Genomic DNA, 24,237 nt, shown 5'->3' on the forward strand with positions numbered 1-24,237 from the left:
AGTATCCTCGTGAAAGAACATTGGGAGCTTTCTGTAAGTTAAATCTGGAGACCTGTTCCATCACAGGCCACCTACCTGCATACCCTTCTATCTTTTCCAAACCATGACTATAACCTTTGACTTTTTCTTCCCATTTTCCTTTGTCAATTTTTTTTCTCCCACAGTGCCTAGTCCTTTCTTTATGTCTAGAATTTTCATTTCATTCGCTACAGAGACATACAGGAAGTAACTAAACAAACACTGGGAGTTTGCAGAGACTTAGGAATCTCCACAAGTTTTTATTTGAAATATAAATGGAACTTCCCTGGTTTTACCTCCATGTCCACATTCCTGATTGATTATTTATTTATTTATTTTAATTTTTTTCTTTTTTTTTTTTTTTTTCAAGGGGTTGTTGGGAGAGTGAAGTGCATAGGGGTATTTTAAGTTTCTTATTTGGGAATTATTCTCCTCTCTTGACTGGATGAGAGCTCACGCTTCTTCAAGTTCAAACCAAGAAAGGATTGAGCTGGCACCACTGCCCAGTTCTTTAGAACTCGTGGTATCCTTGGAAGCCTCTCACTTTCCAAGTGGTCTCTCTGAGAGGGCAAAATAAATAAGGAGGGCACTTTCCTAGCTGACACTCAAAGGTTCTCCTCCTGGCTCTTCCACTACCTTTTAATGCTTAGTTTTCCATCACCTGTCCACTTGCTGGGACTTTCAGGCTAATTCTACCTTTGAGAGTAACTAAGCTTTTGTGTTCTTAATGAATGTTTGGGCTTAGTTTCTTGAGCGCTAATGAGGTTTAACATCAGGTGTTACTGTGAGGGAAGCTTTCTGCCTTTTATTACTAGCTCCCTTCAGTTGCCTTTAGCCGGCTCCTATATTTTCTTATGTCAAAGTTGTGCATCCAGTTGGAGCATCTACTGAGTTCCTCTGTCTTATCTGAGAGATGTTCATTTCTAGAACAAAAATGATTGGTGCCTTTGCTCAGGGACCTACTTGCTCAGATCAGTTTTCCAGATACTATCTGAATAAATTCTCAGTCTCCTTTTCCAAATTTAAATTCTATTAAATAGTAATCAACTTTAACAGTTTCCATCAGTGGGAAAAGGTAGGCCTTCGTCTTACCCTTGCTTCTGCCTTTGCAAGCTCTCCTGTCATTCAGGATACAAGTCAAATTCTGCCTCATTAGCGAGGACCTTCCTAACTACTCCAGTGTTAGTAAATTGTTCACTTTATGGATTTAAAATACGAGATTGCCTTATTTTTTAGATTCCACATATGTGATATCATGAAGTATTTGTCTTTCTCTGTCTGACTTATTTCACTTAACATAATACCCTCCAAGTCCATCCACGTTGTTGCAGATGGCAAAATTTCATTCTTTTTTATGGCCAAGTTGTACACCTGTAACTTATATAATATGGTTCATCAACTCTGTACAAAGATAAAATAAAATATGAGATTGCCTGTCAGTGCTCTACCTGATTTGCTTCTCACTTAGATTATTTGATTAAAATACTTTCCCTTTCTTCTTCTTTTTAAAAAAATTTTCATGGAGTTGAAGTAATAAGATTGAAACAGGAAAAAATTATCTCAGTAATTTTCTTTGAAATAAAAAAGAGCCAGAAGGATTTTTTCCCCTTATTTTAGGAATTTTAAGAAGTGATAATTATATATAGTTTTCTGTAATTGTGTGTGTAGATCTCATGGGCTGTTAGTACCTGTCCGGAACAAACAGCACCCAATGCTTTCCTTACTCATATCAGAAGACTACACTAGCAATAAAGGGAGGTGCTTAGGGAACTAGGGTTGATTAATTTAGATTAAAAAAAGAAATTTAGGGTTTTTTTTTTTTCAGTTCAACTGTGATTTCTGTAAAACCTTATTTTTACTAATAATGGAAGTTAGAAATCTAAAGAGTGAATAATAGATCTTGTCATTAAATATTTGTAGAGAAAAAATTGTGCATGTTTTTTCCTTTAGTAAATATAAGTAGGTAGATACTTATTTTACTACAGTGGTGCTGTCAAGAATAAGGACATAAGAACCGTCTTTCTGTTGGGGAGAGTCAATGAATTTAATCAGAGTTAAAACAAATTCAGGAGGGTAAACAGTAATTCAGTTTAGGGTTTTTATTTCTGTAATTTTTATTTAAAAAGGAGGAGTTTTTTTTTTTTTAAATGAATCATCCTGAGGATCAGCTTATAAAATAAAGAATAAGAATATAACTTCTACTTAATAAAATAAAATTGTAAAAGTTTAGTTCTATGTAATGAACCAGAGAGAAAGAGAGTAAGAATCAGAAACAAGACCTTCATATTTAGGAAAGTTCTGAAAGTCAGAGATTAATTTATATATTAGACTAGTGATCTAATGAAAAAAAATAACTTCAATTTAAATATATAGGTAAACATTAATCAGATTTATTAAAAATAATTTATTATCTCATGAGTTCTTGATATCTCTTTACTTCAATTTAAGTGGAAGAAAAAATGCTGTTTAATTAAACTGGTGCAGAATATTAAAAGTAAATTTTTATCATATTGAGAACTTCGAATAGTTGCTATTAGATTTCTCAGGTAATATTTTAATTTTCAATGGAAAATACAGTGTGTCTTATAACACATTACATGATCAATGATGTCATTAAAAAGATCTGATCATCAGTGCCTATCTGTATGAAATATTTAAATTTTAAAGCAGTTAAGATTTATTTTGTTTTGTATTATAATCAAAACATTTAATTTTTAAGGCCTTTGTTGCCATTTTACCTGGAATTGAACTCATGGTAGCCTTGTGGCCAAATTGAGCTTATCCTGCTTAAAAAAAATATAAGCAAGATTATGCAAGCTAATGTACCATGTTTATTTCTATAGACATTTAGCTAATAGCGTTTAATTTTAGCTGTTTGGATCTTCACAACTGAGGTCCAGATATCATGGAGTCAGAAGAGATAGCCATTTGTGCTATTCACTGTCCAAAGTCCTGAACTACAGAACGCACGAGCAAAATAAAAGGGTTATTATTTTTTCGGCTACTTTCGGCTAAGTTTGGTTTGTTATACAGCGATAGATAATCAGAACATAATTTGCTATCTGGAAGTGGGGTGCTGCTGTAACATAAACTAAATGTACATGGGACCAGCTGGTGGGTGGAGAAGACTATTCATGAAACCTGGAAGGGATTCATGGTGATGGCTGGTGAGGGCTTGAAAGAAAGTGATGACAATATTATTTGAAGCTGGAAATAAGAAGACCTTTATTATCTAGTGGCAGAAAGTTTAGCAAAACTGTCACTCAGGGTAGCATGGAAACGAGAAAATATACTTAACTGATAGATCTGGCAATGGAGATTTCCAGGCAGAATGTCTAAAGTGTTGTCAGCCATTTCTTTTAGGTATATCTCATGAGATATGGATGGAGAGAGATGAGCTAAAAAAGGAATTCTTGTTTTAAGCAGAATTTGGAGGAAATATAAAGGGTCCAGGACAGTTTTTCCAGCCTGCAAAGGATTCTCAAAGTAAGAAAGGGCTTCAGAACAAAGATCAATCCAGAATAAAGTTAGGAAAATGTGGTCTCCAGGCAAAAATGAAACTAAGGTGCAACTATAAAATCTTTTTTAAGATCTCAGAAAGATTTGAGGTGGTCCTTATGGACTCTTTCAGATACACAGAAAGCTCTCCAACTATCTTAAGGACGTGCCTTCTAGTTCCTCTCTGTTAAACAAAAGGGCTTCTAAGAATCGAAGGGCTTTGTCCCACAGCAGCCTCATAGATTGCCCAGGGTTGAGAAGGACTTATTTTAAAGAGATCTGTGGGCATGGCTTTTGCCTGAATGAGTGGATTCATAAATTGATACAAAAGAAACCTGTAAAATTTTAAAAACAATTATATCAGCCTGGACTTGGAATGAAACAACACAAAATGAAGAGACCTGTGGATCTCTGTAGGCAGGAGAAAAGCTGAGAAAAGTTTTCAGTTACAAACACGGGCTTCTTTTTTATGGAAAAGGAAACATGATTGAGATGGTGGAACCAAGAGGGCAGAACCCAGAACACAGAGAAATACTCCCACTGAGTAGGACTGGGGCCTGATCAAGGTACTGGTTACATGTGCCCTGCTGGATATTAGAATTATTATAGACCCGTGACATTTATATGCCTCCTAGACCCTACGCCCACCTGCACCTTTTTGGATGGAAGTATCTGTTGTGATTATTGTATCCTGGAAAACTAAGTATTTTGGATGTGTGGGAGGTAGATAACTTGTCTCTTCAATTCACAGGTCTTTGTATTGAGAAGAATTGTATTCAAGATGCAGTACCCAAGAACATCATTTGCATCTTGACCTGACTTAGATGATTAGATCCTGGACTCTGAACTAATGCTGTAATTATGAAGAGACTCTGGGGATTAAGGGGGAGGGAGTGAGTATATCTCGTGTTGGGATGTGAAGTGTTGTGAAAATTGGGTGGATTGTGCCAGGTTGAGTTTTTTAAATTAAACTCTTTATTTTGAGATAATTATAGATTCACAGGCAGTTGTAAGGAATAGTACAGAGAGATCCCATGTACCCTTTATTTAGTTTCCCCTGAGGGTAACATCTTGCAAAACGCTAGTACAGTAACTAGGTTTGATATCCAGCAGAACACCTGTAACCAGTACCTTGATCAGGGCCTAGTCCCTCACTGGGAGTACTTCTCTGTGTTCTGGGTGCTGTCCTCTAGCCTCTTGGTTCCAACGTCTTGACAGAATCCACCAATCTAATTCAGATTTCCCCAGTTTTACTTGTACTCATTTGTATGTGTGTGTATGTGTTTCTAGTTTTGTGTGACATTTATCATTTGTAGGTCATGTATCCACCACCACAGTCAAGGTACACAACCAGAAGGATTCCTCCTATTGCTCTTTTCTGGCCACACCTGCCTCCCCACTCTGTTTCTAATCCTGCCAGATTGATTTCTGTTACAGCATTAGCTCACATTATAAATGCAGATACCCTTTGAAAAAATGAATATATATTATATATAGGATCATTTTATTAAATTGGGTCTGTGGAAATTACCAACAAAGGCCTTAATATATATAGAAATATATAATGGTTGATTTTTCCAAGATCAGGATTTATCTGTTAATGAAATAAACGTCTAATATATCCATAAAGACTACTTTAATTTAGCTTACTATTTTTCACTGCTATCCAGAGATGGTGTAAAACACTGACCTAAGTGTTTCATTTGCATGTGGTCAATTGTATAGATAGATTGGGCAATAGGGTAATGCCTTTGCTTTTGTATTTAAAAAATGTATACCCTAAATAGTGATATTTTTATTCTTCAATATTTATAGCATATTCAGTCAAAGGTAACCAGATATGAAGAGTTATAAGGAAAGCATTCCTAAAGGAAAGAATTGCCTTTCTGTGCTACTTTAATATCTATTCTACTGTACTGTTTTGTTGCTATAGTAAGAAAAATAGGCAAAATAATTTGTAAGGAATTTAGTTTTTCCTTTAAAAATTTTTGATTACCAAATTATTTGTTTTTTCCCTCCTTTTTCCTGTTTCTCTCATGTACTCAGCTGATCCTTACAGTCTTTTCCTGTGATTCTGAATTATTTATAACAATGCCAGAGGTATTATGAAACGTTGGTGTGAATTTTATTTTTTAATTAAGATATGTGCAGGATCTTTAACTTTGTAGAGCTTTATAGTGTATGATATGCATTATTTGTGATTCACAGATAGAAATATCTAAAATTATTACTATGTGTGATTTATTTCTAGTACCTAATCTACATCTTCTTTTACTTTTAAAAAGGCAGTTAGACCGTCTCAAACCACTCTTTTTTTATTTTGTTCCTTCTTTAATTAAAAATATATTTATTGACCTTGCCAAACAAAAGTCTAGGTCTTGAAGGGATAGAAATAAAACAGTCCCAGCCCTTACAGAGCTTCTGTCTAATAGAAGAGATAGGTCAACAGATGATTATAATAAAATGATCTCTGACAGAAAAATAAACCCAGAATACTATGGAAACATTCAGGCTGTGGGCTTTAAACTTAGCCTTCACAAGTGAGAGAAGGCTTTCCAGGTGGAGGAGGAGATTGGAATTTGTTAGGCTTCTTCATGAGTGCAGAAAAATTGAGGCCATAACCCCCTCTGTATCCCCACTACCTATTATAATGCCAGAGTAGGGTGGGCCCATCATGTATCTGATGACTGTTGAAAAGCAGAGATGTCTAGCTGAATTTTGACAGAGAGTTTTGGAATGAGTTGAGTGAAAAATTAATTGAAAGAAGGTTGTTCCAGACAGAAGGAGCAGCATGTGCAAAGGCTTTTGTCCTTGGTAAAAATCCTCTCCTGAGGCAGACATTCTCAGACTTGACTTACCCACTCTGTCTCCTCCTCCCTCCCTCCCTCCCTCCCTCCCTACCCCTTTCTCTCTCTCCCTCTGCCTCACTCTCCCTCTCCCTCTCCTCCCCTCCCTCCTTTTCTTCCTCTCTTTCCCTTTAGTATCAACAGACTGTGACTACTGCCTGTTGTTTCTAAGCACAAAGCTGTGAGGATCTCTGACTTCTTCCAGAAGTTAGACAATAAAACACATATTTTCAAAATCCCTGTGCAAAGGTCCTTTGGTTTAGAAAGTGTGCTTGTTTTTGTTAAAGAGTTTTTCCATTGAAGAATAGAGGAAAAAATAGAAACTTGCCCCTTTCAGTCCTGAAGAAAGTAAAAATGATGTGATGAGATTCACCATTGAACCTTTAACTAGTGATGTAAGGGGCTTGTGATTGGCTAACATCATTAGCCTACAATTTCGGGCCTGGGAAAAAAGAGATGGGCATTCTTCATTTTTCCCTCCCTCCTGAGAATGGTCCCACTGGCAGAGGCTAAACTTCAGGTATCAGGCATTAAGTACTCTCTTTGTTATACATTCCCAAATGCCAACCCTGCTGTGGGGTTCTGGACTTTCTAAGACTGTTACTCTCCTCAGAAGAATAAGAGCAGTGCTGGTAATATCAGGTTATTGCTTGGCATCACATATGTCTGGAGAATAAAGGCAGAGTCAGATTTCTTTGTATTTTTGGTGGGACAGGAGTTACAATTTTAGTTATTAAGAATCATAGGGGCTTCCCTGGTGGTGCAGTGGTTGAGAATCTGCCTGCCAATGCAGGGGACACAGGTTTGAGCCCTGGTCTGAGAGGATCCCACATGCCGCGGAGCAACTGGGCCCGTGAGCCGTAACTACTGAGCCTGCTCATCTGGAGCCTGTGCTCCACAACAAGAGAGGCTGCGATAGTGAGAGGCCTACACACCGCGATGAAGAGTGGCCCCCACTTGCCGCAACTAGAGAAAGCCCTCGCACAGAAACGAAGACCCAACACAGCCATAAATAAATAAATAAATAAATAAAAATTTAAAAAAAAAAGAAAAAAAAAGAATCATAGTAGGGTTTGGCTCAGAGGGAAGCCTCTCTAATTTTGATGAATCATAAGCCAATACAGATGTAAGACTAAGTATGTATATTTAAGAGATTTCTTGTAGCTTGATATGGCTAGAACAAAAGGTATGAGGGGGAATGCTGAGAGGTGAGACTGGATCAGTAAGCAGGGACCAGGTCAGAGAGGATTTTGAAGACCCAGTTAAGTTTTGATTTTCTCTGAGGGCAAATTGAAGCTGATGGGAATTTTTACTTCACAGAGAGAAAAACATGATCAGATTTGTGTTTCTAAAAGTCCACTCAGGTATCAATATAGAGGAAACAAAAGTAGAAGTAGGGGTGTGTAGACCACTGTTAACTAAATTACCCCTCAAAAGTAATGGTGTAAAACAATCATTTATTATACTTGAGGGTTCCTTGGTTGAGGAATTTGGACAGGGTGAAGTAGTCATGGCTTGTCTTTGCTCCATGATGTTGGATACCTCTGTCAAAATTATCACTCTATTGTCTTCTGTATGGTAAATTATGATGAGAAGTTTGTTGTAATTCCTGTCGTTGTTCCTCTGTATGTAATATGTCTTTTTATTTCTGGATGACTTCAAGATTTTCTCTTTATCTTGGGATTTGATTATGATGTGTCTAGGTAGGATTTTTATCCTGCTTGATATTTTCTGGGCAGGTTGGATCTGTGTTTTGTTGTCTTCTATCAATTTTGAAAAATTCTCAGCTATTATATTTTCAAATATTTTTTCTGTCCTCTTTTTTTTCTCTTTTCCTTGCAGATATGTTAGACTGTTTGATATTGCCCCATAGCTCTTAAATGACCTGTCCTCTCTTTTTTTATTTTTATTTTTATTTTTGACCACGTGTGGCACGCAGGATCTTAGTTTCCTGACCAGGGATCGAAGCCATTCCCCCTGCAGTGGAAGCCCAGCCTCCTAACCACTGGACCGCCAGGCAACGCCCCTGTTCTCTTTTTTTCTTTTTTTCTTTGTCTTTCAGTTTGAGTACTTTTTATTGACTTATTTTCAGGTTTACTGATGCTTTCTTCACTGTGTTGAGTTTACTGATGAGTTTGTCAAAGGCAGTCCTCATCTTTGTTACTAGGTTTTTTATTTCTAGCATTTTAATTTGATTGTCTTACATAATTTCCATCTTTCTACTGAAATCTCCCATTTGTTCACGCTTGTGGCCCATCTTTTCCACTAGAGCCGCTAGCATGTTAATCCTAGATATTTAAAAATTTCTGATAATTCCAATAACATCGTCATATCAATATGTATTTTTATTTCTTTGTTGGTTGACAGTGTGTCTTTTTTTCATTCTTTTTTTGTGTGTCTTGTATTTTTTTTGTTGAAAGCTAAACATCTTGTGTAGGACAAAAAAGGCTAAGGTAAATTTTATTTATGCCTGGAGAGTGACCAGATCGCTTCTAGTCCTTTAATGTGTGGGCAGAGCAGTTAAATTAATCTAGTCAGGGATTGAGCTGGGCTTGGATTTTGTTGTTGCTTTGGTATCAACATGCCACAGGCTTCAAATTTCTCTAGCATTACTTTGTGCTCAGGATGGAGGCCAGTTTGCTCAAGAGTTTTACTCAGTATCTAGTCTGTCTTTAGCTCCAAGTCCTCTATTTGTTTCCGAGCCTTAAAGAGGGTTTCTTTTTTCTATCTGGCACCTCCCCTAGAAGTTGACTGGTTGGCTTGTTGCTTGACGCTTACTACTTACCTGTAGTATTGGGCAGGAAATGGCATTCTCTGTTGTTCTGATTCAGCCTCAGTGTTAGGCAGGGGTTGTTTCCCTGAGTCTCAAGAGTGTCACATTCTGAATAATCCTGTCCTATCCCAGTGGTAGGGGATCACTAATAGTCTTGGTTCAGGACTTTTTTCTCCCCTTCCTTCTCCAGGGATGGAGAGTTTTTTTCCTTGTTCTTTACAGGTCTTCGCCTGTGCCCTGAGGTCTATAGGTTTTTGTTGTTTCTTGGGGGAGAGGGGACTAGATGGAGCTTTGTGCTTCCTCTGCCCTGCAGTAGCTGCTTTTCCTCTCCTCCAGGCCTGCTACAGGAGGGAGTCTCTCTCCAGTCTCTTGCTATCTCCCAGTTTTTCTTGTGAGCACCTTGTGAGGTTATGTGGAGAAGAGTCTGTGACTACTAGATGAGCATTCCCCTGATGTTTCTGGCTCTCAGGGACTCTGCATTCTCATGCTAGTTCACACTCAGCCTTTAGGAATTTGTTGGAAATTCTAGCTGGTTCTTACCAGCTTGCATTCCATCTGGCCTCTGCTTCAGATTATCAGGTGTCCACATCATGTTTCTCCTTGGAGGTGTCTGTCTGTATTTAGATGAGCTCTCTGATGGGTTCAAGGAAATTTGCAGTTTTGTAAATTAACTGCCTTTTTTGTTGTAAGGTTGAAAATGATACTGTTTCCAGCTTTCTACATCTTATGTGGAAAACATATGAGCAGGTCCCTCAATATATAATCACATTGTTATCTATGTTGTTTATGATACTTACTGGGTTACACATTTTATTTGAAAGGTCCACAGTTCCGACTTTGATTTGCTTTCTGATAAATTCTTTTAAAATTTCTGGCTAGAGCCTGATAGTTCTTTTTAACCTTTTCCTCCTCACTGCAAACATATCTCTAAGGCAACTTCTGAGAGACACATTTTGAAATACATTGGTGGGGAAAGGAAATCCCATTTTTAAGGATTAGAAAAATATGGGTCCTGGTGTCATCTCTTCTTTTATTAGTTAATCCATCTAGAATCAATCACTCATCTAGCTGGACATCTTTTTTCACTTTTAAAAGAGGATTTTAAGATCTTTGTTCCTCTTATAGAGTTGCTGTAAGACTCAACTGAGATATTGTGTACAAATGATCTCTGAAAAATGTAAAACTCTATACAAATTGTGATTTTATTATTACCTTTCCCAATATACTTTTCACCCATGAGTGCATTTATTTTTACTAAGATTAAGTGGACCAGCTATAATCTTACTTCCTATTTTTGATTTATTTAAAGAACTTTTTATGATTGGTTTAAAGACTCTTGGTAAGGGCTTGAATTGTTTTTTGATTTATCTAACTTCTAATTTGAACCTCTCATGCTCTAATTCCCCGTTTTGTTTTGTGGTCAGAATTTTCTTATCTCAAAATATGTCTTTTTACCTTTAAAGATCTTTTTTTACTTTATTAGTTGCCCATGTAAGAGTTTATTTGCTACTATTTGGTATTTTTAAAGTTCTGATTTTTTGATACGTATCCTGCATTTCTTTTTTGTTCCTAATAAGTTGTTGTAAAGTTCCCAGGCATCTTGTCAGTGAGTGTTTTTTAAAAACTTTTTTCTGAAAAGAATATCTCATTTATTCATAATTTCTTGAAAACTTGGTGACTCCATAACTGTTCTACGAGAAAGTTGAGCTTGATCAACAAGTATTTACTAAGTACTCACCCACTTGTACTTCAGATGTCAATTATTGCTCTTCACTGGATTTAGCAACCCAGATGTTCTGCACCAATATGGTGACAAGGACAGAATGACTGGACTCAATGTCTCCATCTACCACCTTCTTCCTTCTTCATAGAAATGTTATGTTCCAGGTTTCCTTCCTTTCCTCCCTTTACTCTGGACCCCTTTCCCAAGTCACATCTCAGTTTATTCTGTTTCAAGCAGTATTTTTCCCCTCATATGTACATATTGACATCTTATTTAACTTTTCTACTTTTCTAATATGGTTTAGTTATTATTAATCTTCCTCTTTTGCTCATTTGTTTATATACAGAGAACCTCAAACAACCCTAATCAGAAATGACAAGACTCAGAATACTGTTACTAGTTTATTTGTACTAAGGATGAAATATTCATACATTTAATGGAAATGAGACGAAAACATAACAGCCTATGTTGGGTTAGTATACCAAGACCACTTGAAAATTCAGTGATTTGCTAGAAGGATTCACTGAGCCCAGCATATAGGCATACTCACTGCTGTGATTTATTATAGCAAAAGCTTAAAAAGCAAAAAAAAAAAAAAAAAGGTTGGGGCAGGGGAAGGCTGGAGGGAAAGGATGAAGGTTCAAGGACAGGCAGGATGGGCTGGAGAAAACCAGATGCAAACTTCCAGGAGTCCTCTCCGGTAGAGTTATGCAAGATGCACTAAATTCCTCCAGCAACTACTTGTGATAACAAATGTTAAAAATAGAACTACCATATGATCCAGCAATTTTACCTATCTGAAGAAAACAAAAACACTAATTCTAAAATATGCACCCCTATGTTCATTGCAGCATTATTTACAATAGCCAAGATATGGAAACAACCTAAGTGTCCATCAACAGGTGAATGGATAAAGAAGATGTGGTATATGTATACAATGGACTATTAATCAGCCATAAAAAAGAATTAAATCTTGCCATTTGCAACATTATTGGACCTAGAGCGTATCATGCTAAGTGAAATAAGTAAGACAGAGAAAAACAAACACTGTATGATTTCACTTGTATGTGGACTCTAAAAACCAAAACAAATGAACAAACATAACAAAACAGAAACAGAGTTATAGATACAGAGAACAAACAGGTGGTTGCTGGAGGGGAGGGGGGTGGGGGAGGAAAGAAAGAGGTGAGAGATGAAGAGATACAAGCTTCCAGTTACAAAACAAATGAGTCACAGGTATGAAATGTGCAGTGTGGGGAATATAGTCAGTAACTGTAATAATATCTTTGAATGGTGACTATTGTAACTAGACTTGTGGTGATCATTTTGAAATGTATAGAAATATCAAATCACTGTGTTGTGTAACAGGAACTAACATAGTGTTATAGGTCAATTATACTTCAAAAACAGACAAACAAACAAACTCATAGAAAAAGAGATCAGATTTGTGGTTACCAGAGGTAGGGGGTAGGGAGAGGGGGAATTGGATGTAGGTGGTCAGAAGGTTCAAACTTCCAGTTATAAGATAAAGAAGTACTAGGGATGTAATGTACAACATGATAAATATAATTAACACTGCTGTATGTTATAAATGAAAGTTGTTTAGAGAGTAAATCCTAAAAGTTTTCATCACAGGAAAATATTTTTTTCTATTTCTTCAATTTTGTTTCTATATGACATGATGGATGTTCACTAAACTTATTGTGATAATCATTTCATGATGTATGTAAGTCAATTCATTATACTGTACACCTTAAACTTATACAGTGCTCTCTGTCAATTGTGTCTCAATAAAACTGGAAGAAAAAAATGTGAAACCTCCACCAGGGAAGCTTATGTGAGACTCAGTGCCTAAGGTTTTTACTGGGGGCTGATCATGTAGGTACACTCTCCTAGAAGGAAAACAAATGTTAACTATAGACCATGTTGTTTGTGCAAACAGTTTAGGCATAGTGAGCTATCATTTTGTGAATGGTGAGAACCCTCCCCAAATCAGAGATCCCAGAAGACATCCAAAGACCAACCTTGCACACAGATCTTTCTAAGGATAGCAACCTCAAGCCTACGATATTAACTGTTTTTTGCACACTGCTATTAGACTTTGAAGGTCCTTCCAAAAAGCATCCAAAAGCTCCATTCAGGTCAATACAGAACTCTGGCTATGTTTCCTCATGTTCTGCTAATTGAACAAACACTAACATTTGTTAAAGCTACTATAATGTTATGAAACAATTTTCTATTACTTTTCACCTCAAATTGTATATCTGCTATGAATTTAAAAGGCTTTTATGAGACACCCAGAAATTTTATAGCAAGTTTTCTTACATAAAACTCCATTCCAAGTTTCAAACAACTTATTTGCAAATGAAGTTTTAGAATAAGATCTAGATATAGGATTTTCTTTTTTTTATAATTTTTTTTTTATACAGCAGATTCTTATTAGTCATCAATTTTATACACATCAATGTATGCATGTCAATCCCAATCACCCAATTCAGCACACCACCATCCCCACCCCCCCAGGGTTTTCCCCCCTTGGTGTCCATACGTTTGTTCTCTACAGCTGTGTCTCAACTTCTGCCCTGCAAACCGGTTCATCTGTACCATTTTTCTAGGTTCCACATACATGCGTTAATATACGATATTTATTTTTCTCTTTCTGACTTACTTCACTCTGTATGACAGTCTCTAGATCCATCTACGTCTCAACAAATGACTTAATTTCGTTCCTTTTTATGGCTGAGTAATATTCCATTGTATATATGTACCACATCTTCTTTATCCATTCGTCTGTCGATGGGCATTTAGGTTGCTTCCATGACCTGGCTATTGTAAATAGTGCTGCAGTGAACATTGAGGTGCATGTGTCTTTTTGAATTATGGTTTTCTCTGGGTATATGCCCAGTAGTGGGATTGCTGGATCATATGGTAATAACATTTTTAGCTTTTTTTTTTTTTTTTTTTTTTTAATTTATTTATTTATTTATTTTTGGCTGTGTTGGGTCTTCGTTTCTGTGCGAGGGCTTTCTCTAGTTGCGGCAAGCGGGGGCCGCTCTTCATCGCAGTGCGCGGGCCTCTCACTGTCGCGGCCTCTCTTGTTGCGGAGCACAGGCTCCAGACGCGCAGGCTCAGTAATTGTGGCTCACGGGCCCAGCCGCTCCGCGGCATGTGGGATCTTCCCAGACCAGGGCTCGAACCCGTGTCCCCTGCATTGGCAGGCAGATTCTCAACCACTGCGCCACCAGGGAAGCCCCATTTTTAGCTTTTTAAAGAACCTCCATACTGTTCTCCATAGTGGCTGTATCAATTTACATTCCCACCAACAGTGCAAGAGGGTTCCCTTTTCTCCACACCCTCTCCAGCATTTGTTGTTTGCAGATTTTCTGATGATGCCCATTCTAACTGGTGTGAGGTGATAACCTCATTGTAGTTTTGATTTGCACTTCTCTAATGATTAGTGATGTTGAGCAGCTTTTCCTGTGCTTCTTGCCCATCTGTATGTCTTCTTTGGAGAAATGTCTATTTATGTCTTCTGCCCATTTTTGGATTGGGTTGTTTGTTTCTTTAATATTGAGCTGCATGAGCTGTTTATATGTTTTGGAGATTAATCCTTTGTCCATTGATTCGTAGATATAGGATTTTCTTATATGTGGTATGCGGAGAAGAAAGAAATTAAAATAGATTAGATTCCTTGGGGAAGCTTTTAAGGAGGAAACTGGAATTGAAGTGAAGATAGGGAGTATAAGGAGAGGAGGAAAAAAAGGACAAAGGATATGCCAGGGAAATAGAAGAGCATGACTAAGGGAAAACAAGAGGGGGTGGGTTGGAGGGGAAAGATAATTGTATATTTTTTCTCTGAAGCAAATATAAACCCACAATCACTTTTTGCATCAGTGTTGTTGAGACATGATGCCTGATCCATATATTTAGTGCTTTTGTGGTTTTTAAAACTTTCTAGGAAGACTTAACTTTTCTTATTTAATAGTTTATATAAGGTGTAATATAAGTATTATATATTTCTCTTTTGTTGTTTCCTAACTGGAAACTACTTAACTCATAGGGTTGCTTTGAAGATTAAGTATGATGATATACGTGAAAAAGCTGTGTGAAAGTATTTATGGCCATCATTTAAAAATTATAACTTTCTCATCCAAATGAGTTTCATTAGGTATACTTAGCATATAATATTTATTATGTATGGAATTTCTCCACAGCAATGTTATGTATCTTCCTCAGTTTGCTCTTACCTAGTCCCCTACCACCTTACTGAATGTTTTTACCAGAAGGTTCTCTTGCTGCTAAACATTATAGTTCTCCTGTTTTATAGTGTAGGCTCCTAGCATTTATATATGTACTGGTTTGGGTTTTCCTGATTCTTCATACAATATAGTTTCCTTATTTGGCTTTGTTTCCTGTGTTTTTCCTCTGGCATACTACTCAACTATTTGGAAAGCAACTTTTGTAAGAATAAATCTTCTGTACTTTGTTCCCTTGCAGTATTTTTTAAGGTTGAAATAGAATTTAAAAGGGTTGTCTAGTCCAGGATAGCAAAGCTATATAAGAAAATTTCTTTCTTTGTACTAATAAGAGGTGGAAAATATTTCATGAGTGCCTAATGCCTAGCCTAAAGCTGCCTTGCACATTATAATTATGTATAAATATTTGTCTCAATATGAAAAGTTAACTTTCAAATATAAGATATATTGCAAGAACTATTAGGAATTCAGCTAACTAATTAATCATTGTCTACTAATACAACAAGACTCTTGGTAAACATCTAGATGAAACTTTAAAAATTTTAGACCAAATATTTGAATATATCACCCATCACTAAAAGAACCACCTAGCTATTAATGAATAGCTCAATAATTGGCTGATTTATTCTCTTTTCTCCAGATTTATGATGTGTGTAGAAACATTTTTAATGTTTATTAAATAACACATATCAGTGTTACATTGACTAACTATAATTCCCCTGTTTCAAACTAGTTTTTGAGCATGGAGACTACTGTAATATAGTTATTATATTAAAAAATTCAAGAATAGCAAATGTTATGTTTAGCATCTGGTGTATTAACACTAGTTAGATGGAAAACTGCATTTGGTGAAGGTGGATTTGAAATAAGAGCTAGAAAATAACTGGGTGGAAATTTCTGGAATGACATAGGTATTTGGTAGGTAAATATGAACAAAAATGCCATGTTCTTTTTAAAAGTCAAGAAGCTGTTCTTTATTAATAGTTTTTATATCTATCACCAGTAATCTAATATACTCTAAAACTAGTTGGACAGTGATGGGAAACCACATTTCTGATTGGAAACGTATCAGAATGTCTATTTTTTAAAATGAAGGAGAGGGCTTCCCTGGTGGCGCAGTGGTTGAGAATCTGCCTGCCAATGCAGGGCACACGGGTTCGAGCCCTGGTCTGGGAAGATCCCACATGCCGCGGAGCAACTAGGCCCGTGAGCCACAACTACTGAGCCTGCGCATCTGGAGCCTGTGCTCCGCAACAAGAGAGGCCGCGATAGTGAGAGGCCCGCGCACCGCGATGAAGAGTGGCCCCCGCTTGCCGCAACTAGAGAAAGCCCTCGCACAGAAACGAAGACCCAACACAGCCAAAAATATAAATAAATAAATAAATGAATGAATGAATGAATGAATGAATGAATGAAGCAGAAACATACGTATGGTAGCACCAGTTACGTGTTTGATGTAGTTTTCAGAATAGTTCCTTGTTGGTTACTTATGTTTTAGAATATCTATATGTTAAAAGAAGGTAGTAGTCTATATAATACGTGTTTACTATCAAATTTCAGTAATCATTATAAAATTTTTCTTCACATTTGTGTCATTTATCTTCTGTAAATGAGAAATACATGTTATAAAGGAAATCATACTGTATAATAGTTTAATATAAAAATTGACTACATATACACTAGGTTCAATATAAACTATTTTCAGAAGAATGTTCTCTTTTTGTGAATTTATGAGAATACATATTGAACTAGATAGGTTTTTTAATGATTAAAATGGAAAAAGTCTTATCTTTTGTACCATAAATTTTTTAAAGTGTAATCTCCTCAAAATAAAGAAAACTTAATTTTGTTAACTATTTTATTTTCAGTATTTTTTAAAAGTTTATTAAGAGAAAAATAATAGCAGCTCATAGACCCCAACCCCTAACAAAGAGGGATACTTTTGTATTGAGAAGATGGATTTTCTTAGACAAAACAACCAGAGCATTAACCTAATACTTAAACAAACTGAACTTATTTTCCGAGGGATAAGCTATTTACTTTGATACTCAGTTTAAGAAGCCCTTTGAAAAACTGGGGACGATCAAATGGCCTTAGCTGAGATAGAACTTGGTTGCTGCTGATAACGACATTTCTATATTTTTAACCTAGTAAGCTTTAAATCTAAATTTCTGAATTAAAAAGTTTTAGTTAGAATTCATAGCTAATATAAAGTTTTAAAAAGGTATTTGTTTTTGGAGCAATTATATGACCTTCTCCTGTTTTAGACTGCATTTTTTGTATGTATCCTTGCTTAAAAGGAGCCAGTCAAATGGAAAATATTGAGGCAACAGGGCACATAGACTCCATTATGAGAACAAGACTATTCTTCTTAGCTTTTTCTACAAAATATAAAATACAGTTTATCTCCTGTACTTATATACTTCAAAAAATCATTGTCCTATGCTCAATTTTAGGCAACAAGTAGCTATAAGTGATAGATTCTCCCAGCAGAATCATTTTCCTCTGTCTTCTATGGGGAAAATTCATCATTTTTCTCTCTACTATTTTTAAAAGGCTGAAATTGAATTTTTCAACTCAGTAGAGTTACCCTTATTCTTACTGGATTTTCCTTCTTGGCTCTAAAGGTTCCTGTTAACATGGTACTGCCTCTGCAAAGATTATAAGGTATAAAGTAACAGATTTTTAGAGCTAAAAGTGACTTTTCGGATCACCTAGTCATACACTTTCATTTTACATTTAACCCCAGTGTCAGCACAAGCCTCCTATCCGTCCTGTGGCCTCTTTAGTATTGCTGCGTATCCTCAGGGATTATATGCTCATGGTTACTTCCAGCTTCAAATTTCTGACCCATGGGTACCCTTGATCTCACTTGCAGCACACCTCACCACTAATCCTTTTCTCTCTGTTTCTTACAGACCTAGGCAATAAATGCTGTGATTGAATTGCAATCAGTGGTTGCCTATCAGGTACCAGACCATTAATATGCCTACTAAACCAGTGTGATGGACTGTATATTTGACTTATAAAATCTGTGCTTTTACTTAACTTTCTCATGGGTTACTTGGTGCTCCAGATAGAAAAGCAGAATATTTTGTACTTGGTCTATATTTTTTTCTTTCATTTTTAGATCTGAGATCTCAAGTGGTCTAAAGACCTTTATTATGAACATAACTATATTGAATATTATCTTTAATCATTTATGCTTTAAAAAATAGGGTACTGGGATAATGGAGGAACCAGAAGCTGAGCACAATAAAATCAGCATTTGGTATTAACATATGGTGTCATTGTGTGTCCTTGCCTTCTATTCACAGAGCATATTTTTCCTCACCTGCACGTGAGACTTTTTTTTTTCCTCACCTACACATGAGATTTTTTTTTTTTGGAGAATCCTAGTTAAAATGTTTTGCCTCATAAATACCTTGACATTGAGCAGGTATATACTTGATGTAGTGTACTAGAACTGAGACTGTACTAAGATATCTTATTATTATTATCTGTAATAAGATATCAGTCTGTTCCATCCAGGACCAATTTACCAGGGTTACACAATAATTCTAATATCAGGCAGACACAACAATAAAATGTGGAGATACGAACACAAGACTGGGAGACTTGATACAGTGATGTTCTTTTCCAAAACAAAAATTAAGATTTATAGTCTGAATTTGGAACTAACACAGAAAACCAGTATGGATTTTGATTTTGCATTGGCTGTCTTTTGGTTGAGTTGTCACCTTATTTATCTTTCTTCCCTGCAGGCCTTACTCAGTGGGTACTCAGTAAATGTTCATGAGCTTGAGTAGGATTTGGAGTTAACATGGCTGATGGTCTTCACCGCCCATCTGAGCAATGCCAAGAGTGTGACCTAATATAGGTTCTTCACTCTTGAGGATATATCACTGTGACTCCATTTCTTCGCCTACTAGCGCAACCTCTTTTTCCTCAAAGCAGTAAATCCTAATTGCTGTACAGTTGGGCAGATTTCTGTGACAAAGATTTTTTAACAGTAGTAAATCATTTCTATAGTTCTGCTTTAATATCATGCATCATAGAGACCATAAATTTTTTTTAACATCTTTATTGGAGTATAATTGCTTTACAATGGTGTGTTAGTTTCTGCTTTATAACAAAGTGAATCAGCTATACATATACATATATCCCCATATCTCCTCCCTCTTGCATCTCCCTCCCAACCTCCCTATCCCACCCCTTTAGGTGGTCACAAAGCACCGAGCTGATCTCCCTGTGCTATGCGGCTGCTTTCCACCAGCTATACATTTTACATTTGGTATTATATGTAAGTCCATGCCACTCTCTCACTTCGTCCCAGCTTACCCTTCCCCCTCCCCGTGTCTTCAAGTCCATTCTCTACCTCTGCGTTTTTATTCCTGTCCTGCCCCTACATTTTTTTTGTTCTTTTAAACTCCATATATATGTGTTAGCATGCGGTATTTATTTATCTGTTTCTGACTTACTTCACTCTGTATGACAGTCTCTAGGTCCATCCACCTCACTACAAATAACTCAATTTTGTTTCTTTTTATGGCTGAGTAATATTCCATTGTATATATGTGCCACATCTTCTTTATCCATTTATCGACACTTAGGTTGCTTCCATGTCCTGGCTATTGTAATTAGAGCTGCAGTGACCATTGTGGTACATGACTCTTTTTGAATTATGGTTTTCTTAGGGTATATGCCCAGTAGTGGGATTGCTGGGCCGTATGGTAGTTCTATTTTTAGTTCTTTAAAGAACCTCAGCACTGTTCTCCATAGCGGCTGTATCAATTTACATTCCCACCAACAGTGCAAGAAGGTTCCCTTTTCTCCACACCTTCTCCAGCATTTATTGTTTGTAGATTTTTTGATGATGACCATTCTGACCAGTGTGAGGTGATACCTCATTGCAGTTTTGATTTGCATTTCTCTAATGATTAGTGATGTTGAGCATCCTTTCATATGTTTCTTGGCCATCTGTATATCTTCTTTGGAGAAATGTCTATTTAGGTCTTCTGCCCACTTTTGGATTGGGTTGTTTGTTTTTTTGATATTGAGCTGCAGGAGCTGCTTGTAAATTTTGGAGAGTAATCCTTTGTCAGTTGCTTTGTTTGCAAGTATTTTCTCCCATTCTGAGGGTTGTCTTTTCATCTTGTTTATGGTTTCCTTTGCTGTGCAAAAGCTTTTAAGTTTCATTAGATCCCATTTGTTTATTTTTGTTTTTATTTCCATCTCTTCAGGAGGTGGGTCAAAAAGGATCTTGCTGTGATTTATGTCAGAGAGTGTTCTGCCTATGTTTTCCTCTAAGAGTCTTATAGTGTCTGGCCTTACATTTAGGTCTTTAATCCATTTTGAGTTTATTTTTGTGTATGGTGTTAGGGAGTGTTCTAATTTCATTCTTTCACCTGTAGCTGTCCAGTTTTCCCAGCACCACTTATTGAAGAAGCTGTCTTTTCTCCATTGTATATTCTTTCCTCCTTTATCAAAAATAAAGTGATCATATGTGCCTGGGTTTATCTCTTGGCTTTCTGTCCTGTTCCATTGATCTATATTTCTGTTTTTGTGCCAGTACCATACTGTCTTGACTACTGTAGCTTTGCAGTATAGTCTGAGATCTGAGAGCCTGATTCCTCCAGCTCCATTTTTTGTTCTAAAGATTGCTTTGGCTATTTGGGGTCTTTTGTGTTGGCATACAAATTGTGAAATTTTTTGTTCTAGTTCTGTGAAAAATGCCATTGGTAGTTTGATAGGGATTGCATTGAATCTGTAGATTACTTTGGGTAGTATAGTCATTTTCACAGTGTTGATTCTTCCAATCCAAGGACGTGGTATATCTCTCCATCTGTTTTTATCATCTTTAATTTCTTTCATCAGTGTCTTATACTTTTCTGCATACAGGTCTTTTGTCTCCTTAGGTAGGTTTATTCCTAGGTATTTTATTCTTTTTGTTGCAATGGTAATTGGGAGTTTTTCCTTAATTTCTCTTCAGATTTTTCATCGTTAGTGTATAGGAATGCAAGAGATTTCTGTGCATTAATTTTGTATCCTGCTACTTTACCAAATTCATTGATTAGCTCTAGTAGTTTTCTGGTGGCATCTTTAGGATTCTCTATGTATAGTATCATGTCATCTGCAAACAGTGACAGCTTTACTTCTTCTTTTCCGATTTGGATTCCTTTTATTTCTTTTTCTTCTCTGATTGCTGTGGCTAAAACTTCCAAAACTATGTTGAATAATAGTGGTGAGAGTGGACAGCATTGTGGTCGGAAAAGATACTTGATACGATTTCAATTTTCTTAAATTTACCAAGGCTTGATTTGTGACCCAAGATATGATCTATCCTGGAGAATGTTCCATGAGCACTTGAGAAGAAAGTGTGTTCTGTTGTTTTTGGATAGAATGTCCTATAAATATAAATTAAGTCCATCTTGTTTAATGTATCATTTAAAGCTTATATTTACTTATTTCATTTTGGATGATCTGTCCATTGGTGAAAGTGGGGTGTTAAAGTCCCATACTATGATTGTGTTACTGTCGATTTCCCCTTTTATGGCTGTTAACATTTGCCTTATGTATTGAGGTGCTCCTATGTTGGGTGCATAAATATTTACAATTGTTCTACCTTCTTCTTGGATTGATCCCTTGATCATTATATAGTGTCCTTCTTTGTCTGTTGTCATAGTCTTTATTTTAAAGTCTATTTTACCTGATAAGAGAATTGCTACTCCACCTTTCTTTTGATTTCCATTTGCATGGAATATCTTTTTCCATCCCCTCACTTTCAGTCTGTATGTGTCCCTGGGTCTGAGGTGGGTCTCTTGTAGACAGCATATATACCAGTGTTGTTTTTGTATGCATTCAGCCAGTCTGTGTCTTTTGGTTGGAGCATTTAATCCATTTACATTTAAGGTAATTATCGATATGTATGTTCCTATTACCATTTTCTTAATTGTTTTGGGTTTGTTATTGTAGGTCTTTTCCTTCTCTTGTGTTTCCTGCCTAGAGAAGTTCCTTTAGCATTTGTTGTAAAGCTGGTTTGGTGGTGGTGCTGAATTTTCTTAGCTTTTGCTTGTCTGTAAAAGTTTTAATTTCTCTGTCGAATCTGAATGAGATTCTTGCTGGGTAGGGTAATCTTGGTTGTAGGTTTTTGCCTTTCATCACTTTAAATATGTCTTGCCACTCCCTCTGGCCTGCAGAGTTTCTGCTGATAGATCACCTGTTAACTTTATGGGGATTCCCTTGTATGTTATTTGTTGTTTTTCCCTTGCTGCTTTTAATATTTTTTCTTTGTATTTAATTTTTGATAGTTTGATTAATATATGTCTTGGCATGTTTCTCCTTGGATTTATCCTGTATGGGACTCTCTGTGCTTCCTGGACTTGATTGACTATTTCCTTTCCCATATTAGGGAAATTTTCAACTATAATCTCTTCAGATATTTTCTCAGTCCCTTTCTTTTTCTCTTCCTCTTCTGAGACCCCTATAATTCGAATGTTGGTACATTTGATGCTGTCCCAGATGTCTCTAAGACTGTCCTCAATTCTTTTCCTTTCTTCTTTACTCTGCTCTGCGGTAGTTATTTCCACTATTTTATCTTCCAGGTCACTTATCTGTTCTTCTGCCTCAGTTATTCTGCTATTGATTTCTTCTAGAGAATTTTTAATTTCATTTATTGTGTTGTTCATCATTGTTTGTTTGCTCTTTAGTTCTTCTAGGTCCTTGTTAAATGTTTCTTGTATTTTGTCCATTCTATTTCAAAGATTTTGGATCATCTTTACTGTCATTACTCTGAATTCTTTTTCAGGTAGACTGCCTATTTCCTCTTCATTTGTTTGGTCTGGTGGGTTTTTACCTTGGTTCTTCATCTGCTGTGTGTTTCTCTGTCTTCTCATTTTGCTTAACTTACTGTGTTTGGGGTCTCCTTTTTGCAGGCTGCAGGTTCGTAGTTCCTGTTGTTTTTGGTGTCTGCCCCCAGTGGCTAAGGTTGGTTCAGTGGGTTGTGTAGACTTCCTGGTGGAGTGGACTGGTGCCTGTGTTCTGGTGGATGAGGCTGGATCTTGTCTTTCTGGTGGGCAGGACCACATCCAGTGGTGTGTTTTGAGGTGTCTGTGTCCTTATTATGATTTTAGGGAGCCTCTGTGCTAATGAGTGGGGTTATGTTCCTGTCTTCCTAGTTGTTTGGCATAGGGTGTCCAGCACTGTAGCTTGTTGGTTGTTGAGTGGAGCTGGGTCTTAGCGTTGAGATGGAGATCTCTGGGAGAGAGCTTTTGCTGTTTGATATTACATGGAGCTGGGAGGTCTCTGGTGGACCAATGTCCTGAACTCAGCTCTCCCACCTCAGAGGCACAGCCTGACACCCAGACAGAACACCAAGACCCTGTCAGCCACACGGCTCAGAAGAAAAGGGAGAAAAAAAGAAAGAAAGAAAAAAATAACAAAAAGAAATAAAGTTATTAAAGTAAGAAAAATTATTAAAAATTAAAAAATTAAAAAGTAATTAAAAATAAAGAAAAAGGAAAGAAAGAAAGGAGTAACCAAACCAAAAAACAAATCCACCAATGATAACAAGCACTAAAAACTATACAGAAAAAAACAAAAATGGACAGACAAATGGTAAAAGCAAAGGTATACAGACAAAATCACACAAAGAAGCATACACATACACACACTCACAAAAAGAAAAAGGAAAAAAAAAATCTATGTATTAAAAAACAAAGGAAGAGAGCAACCAAATCAATAAACAAATCTACCAATGATAATAAACTCTAAATACTAAACTAAGATAAACATAAAACCGGAAACCAGTCAGTCGCATACAGCAAACCCCAAGTCTACAGTTGCTCCCAAAGTCCACCACCTCAATTTTGGGATGATTCGTTGTCTATTCAGGTACTCCAGAGATACAGGGTACATCAAGTTGATTCTGGAGATTTAATCTGCTGCTCCTGAGGCTGCTGGGAGAAATTTCCCTTTCTTTTCTTTGTTCACACAGCTCCTGGGGTTCACCTTTGGATTTGGTCCTGTCTCTGTGTGTAGGTCACCTGAGGGCGTCTGTTCTTTGCTCAGACAGGACGGGGTTAAAGGAGCAGCTGATTAGGGGGCTCTGGCTCACTCAGGCTG

General features: G+C 36.7%; 1 protein-coding gene across 17 annotated transcripts in view; it reads left to right on the forward strand.

The window, feature by feature from the left end:
• SSBP2 (single stranded DNA binding protein 2) overlaps positions 1-24,237 on the forward strand; it is a 292,867-nt gene that overhangs the window by 99,619 nt on the left and 169,011 nt on the right. The gene's annotated exons all lie outside the window — the stretch shown is intronic.

This window comes from Balaenoptera physalus, assembly GCF_965194825.1.
Source record: "Balaenoptera physalus genome assembly, chromosome: 3".
Classification (NCBI taxonomy): Eukaryota; Metazoa; Chordata; class Mammalia; order Artiodactyla; family Balaenopteridae; genus Balaenoptera; species Balaenoptera physalus.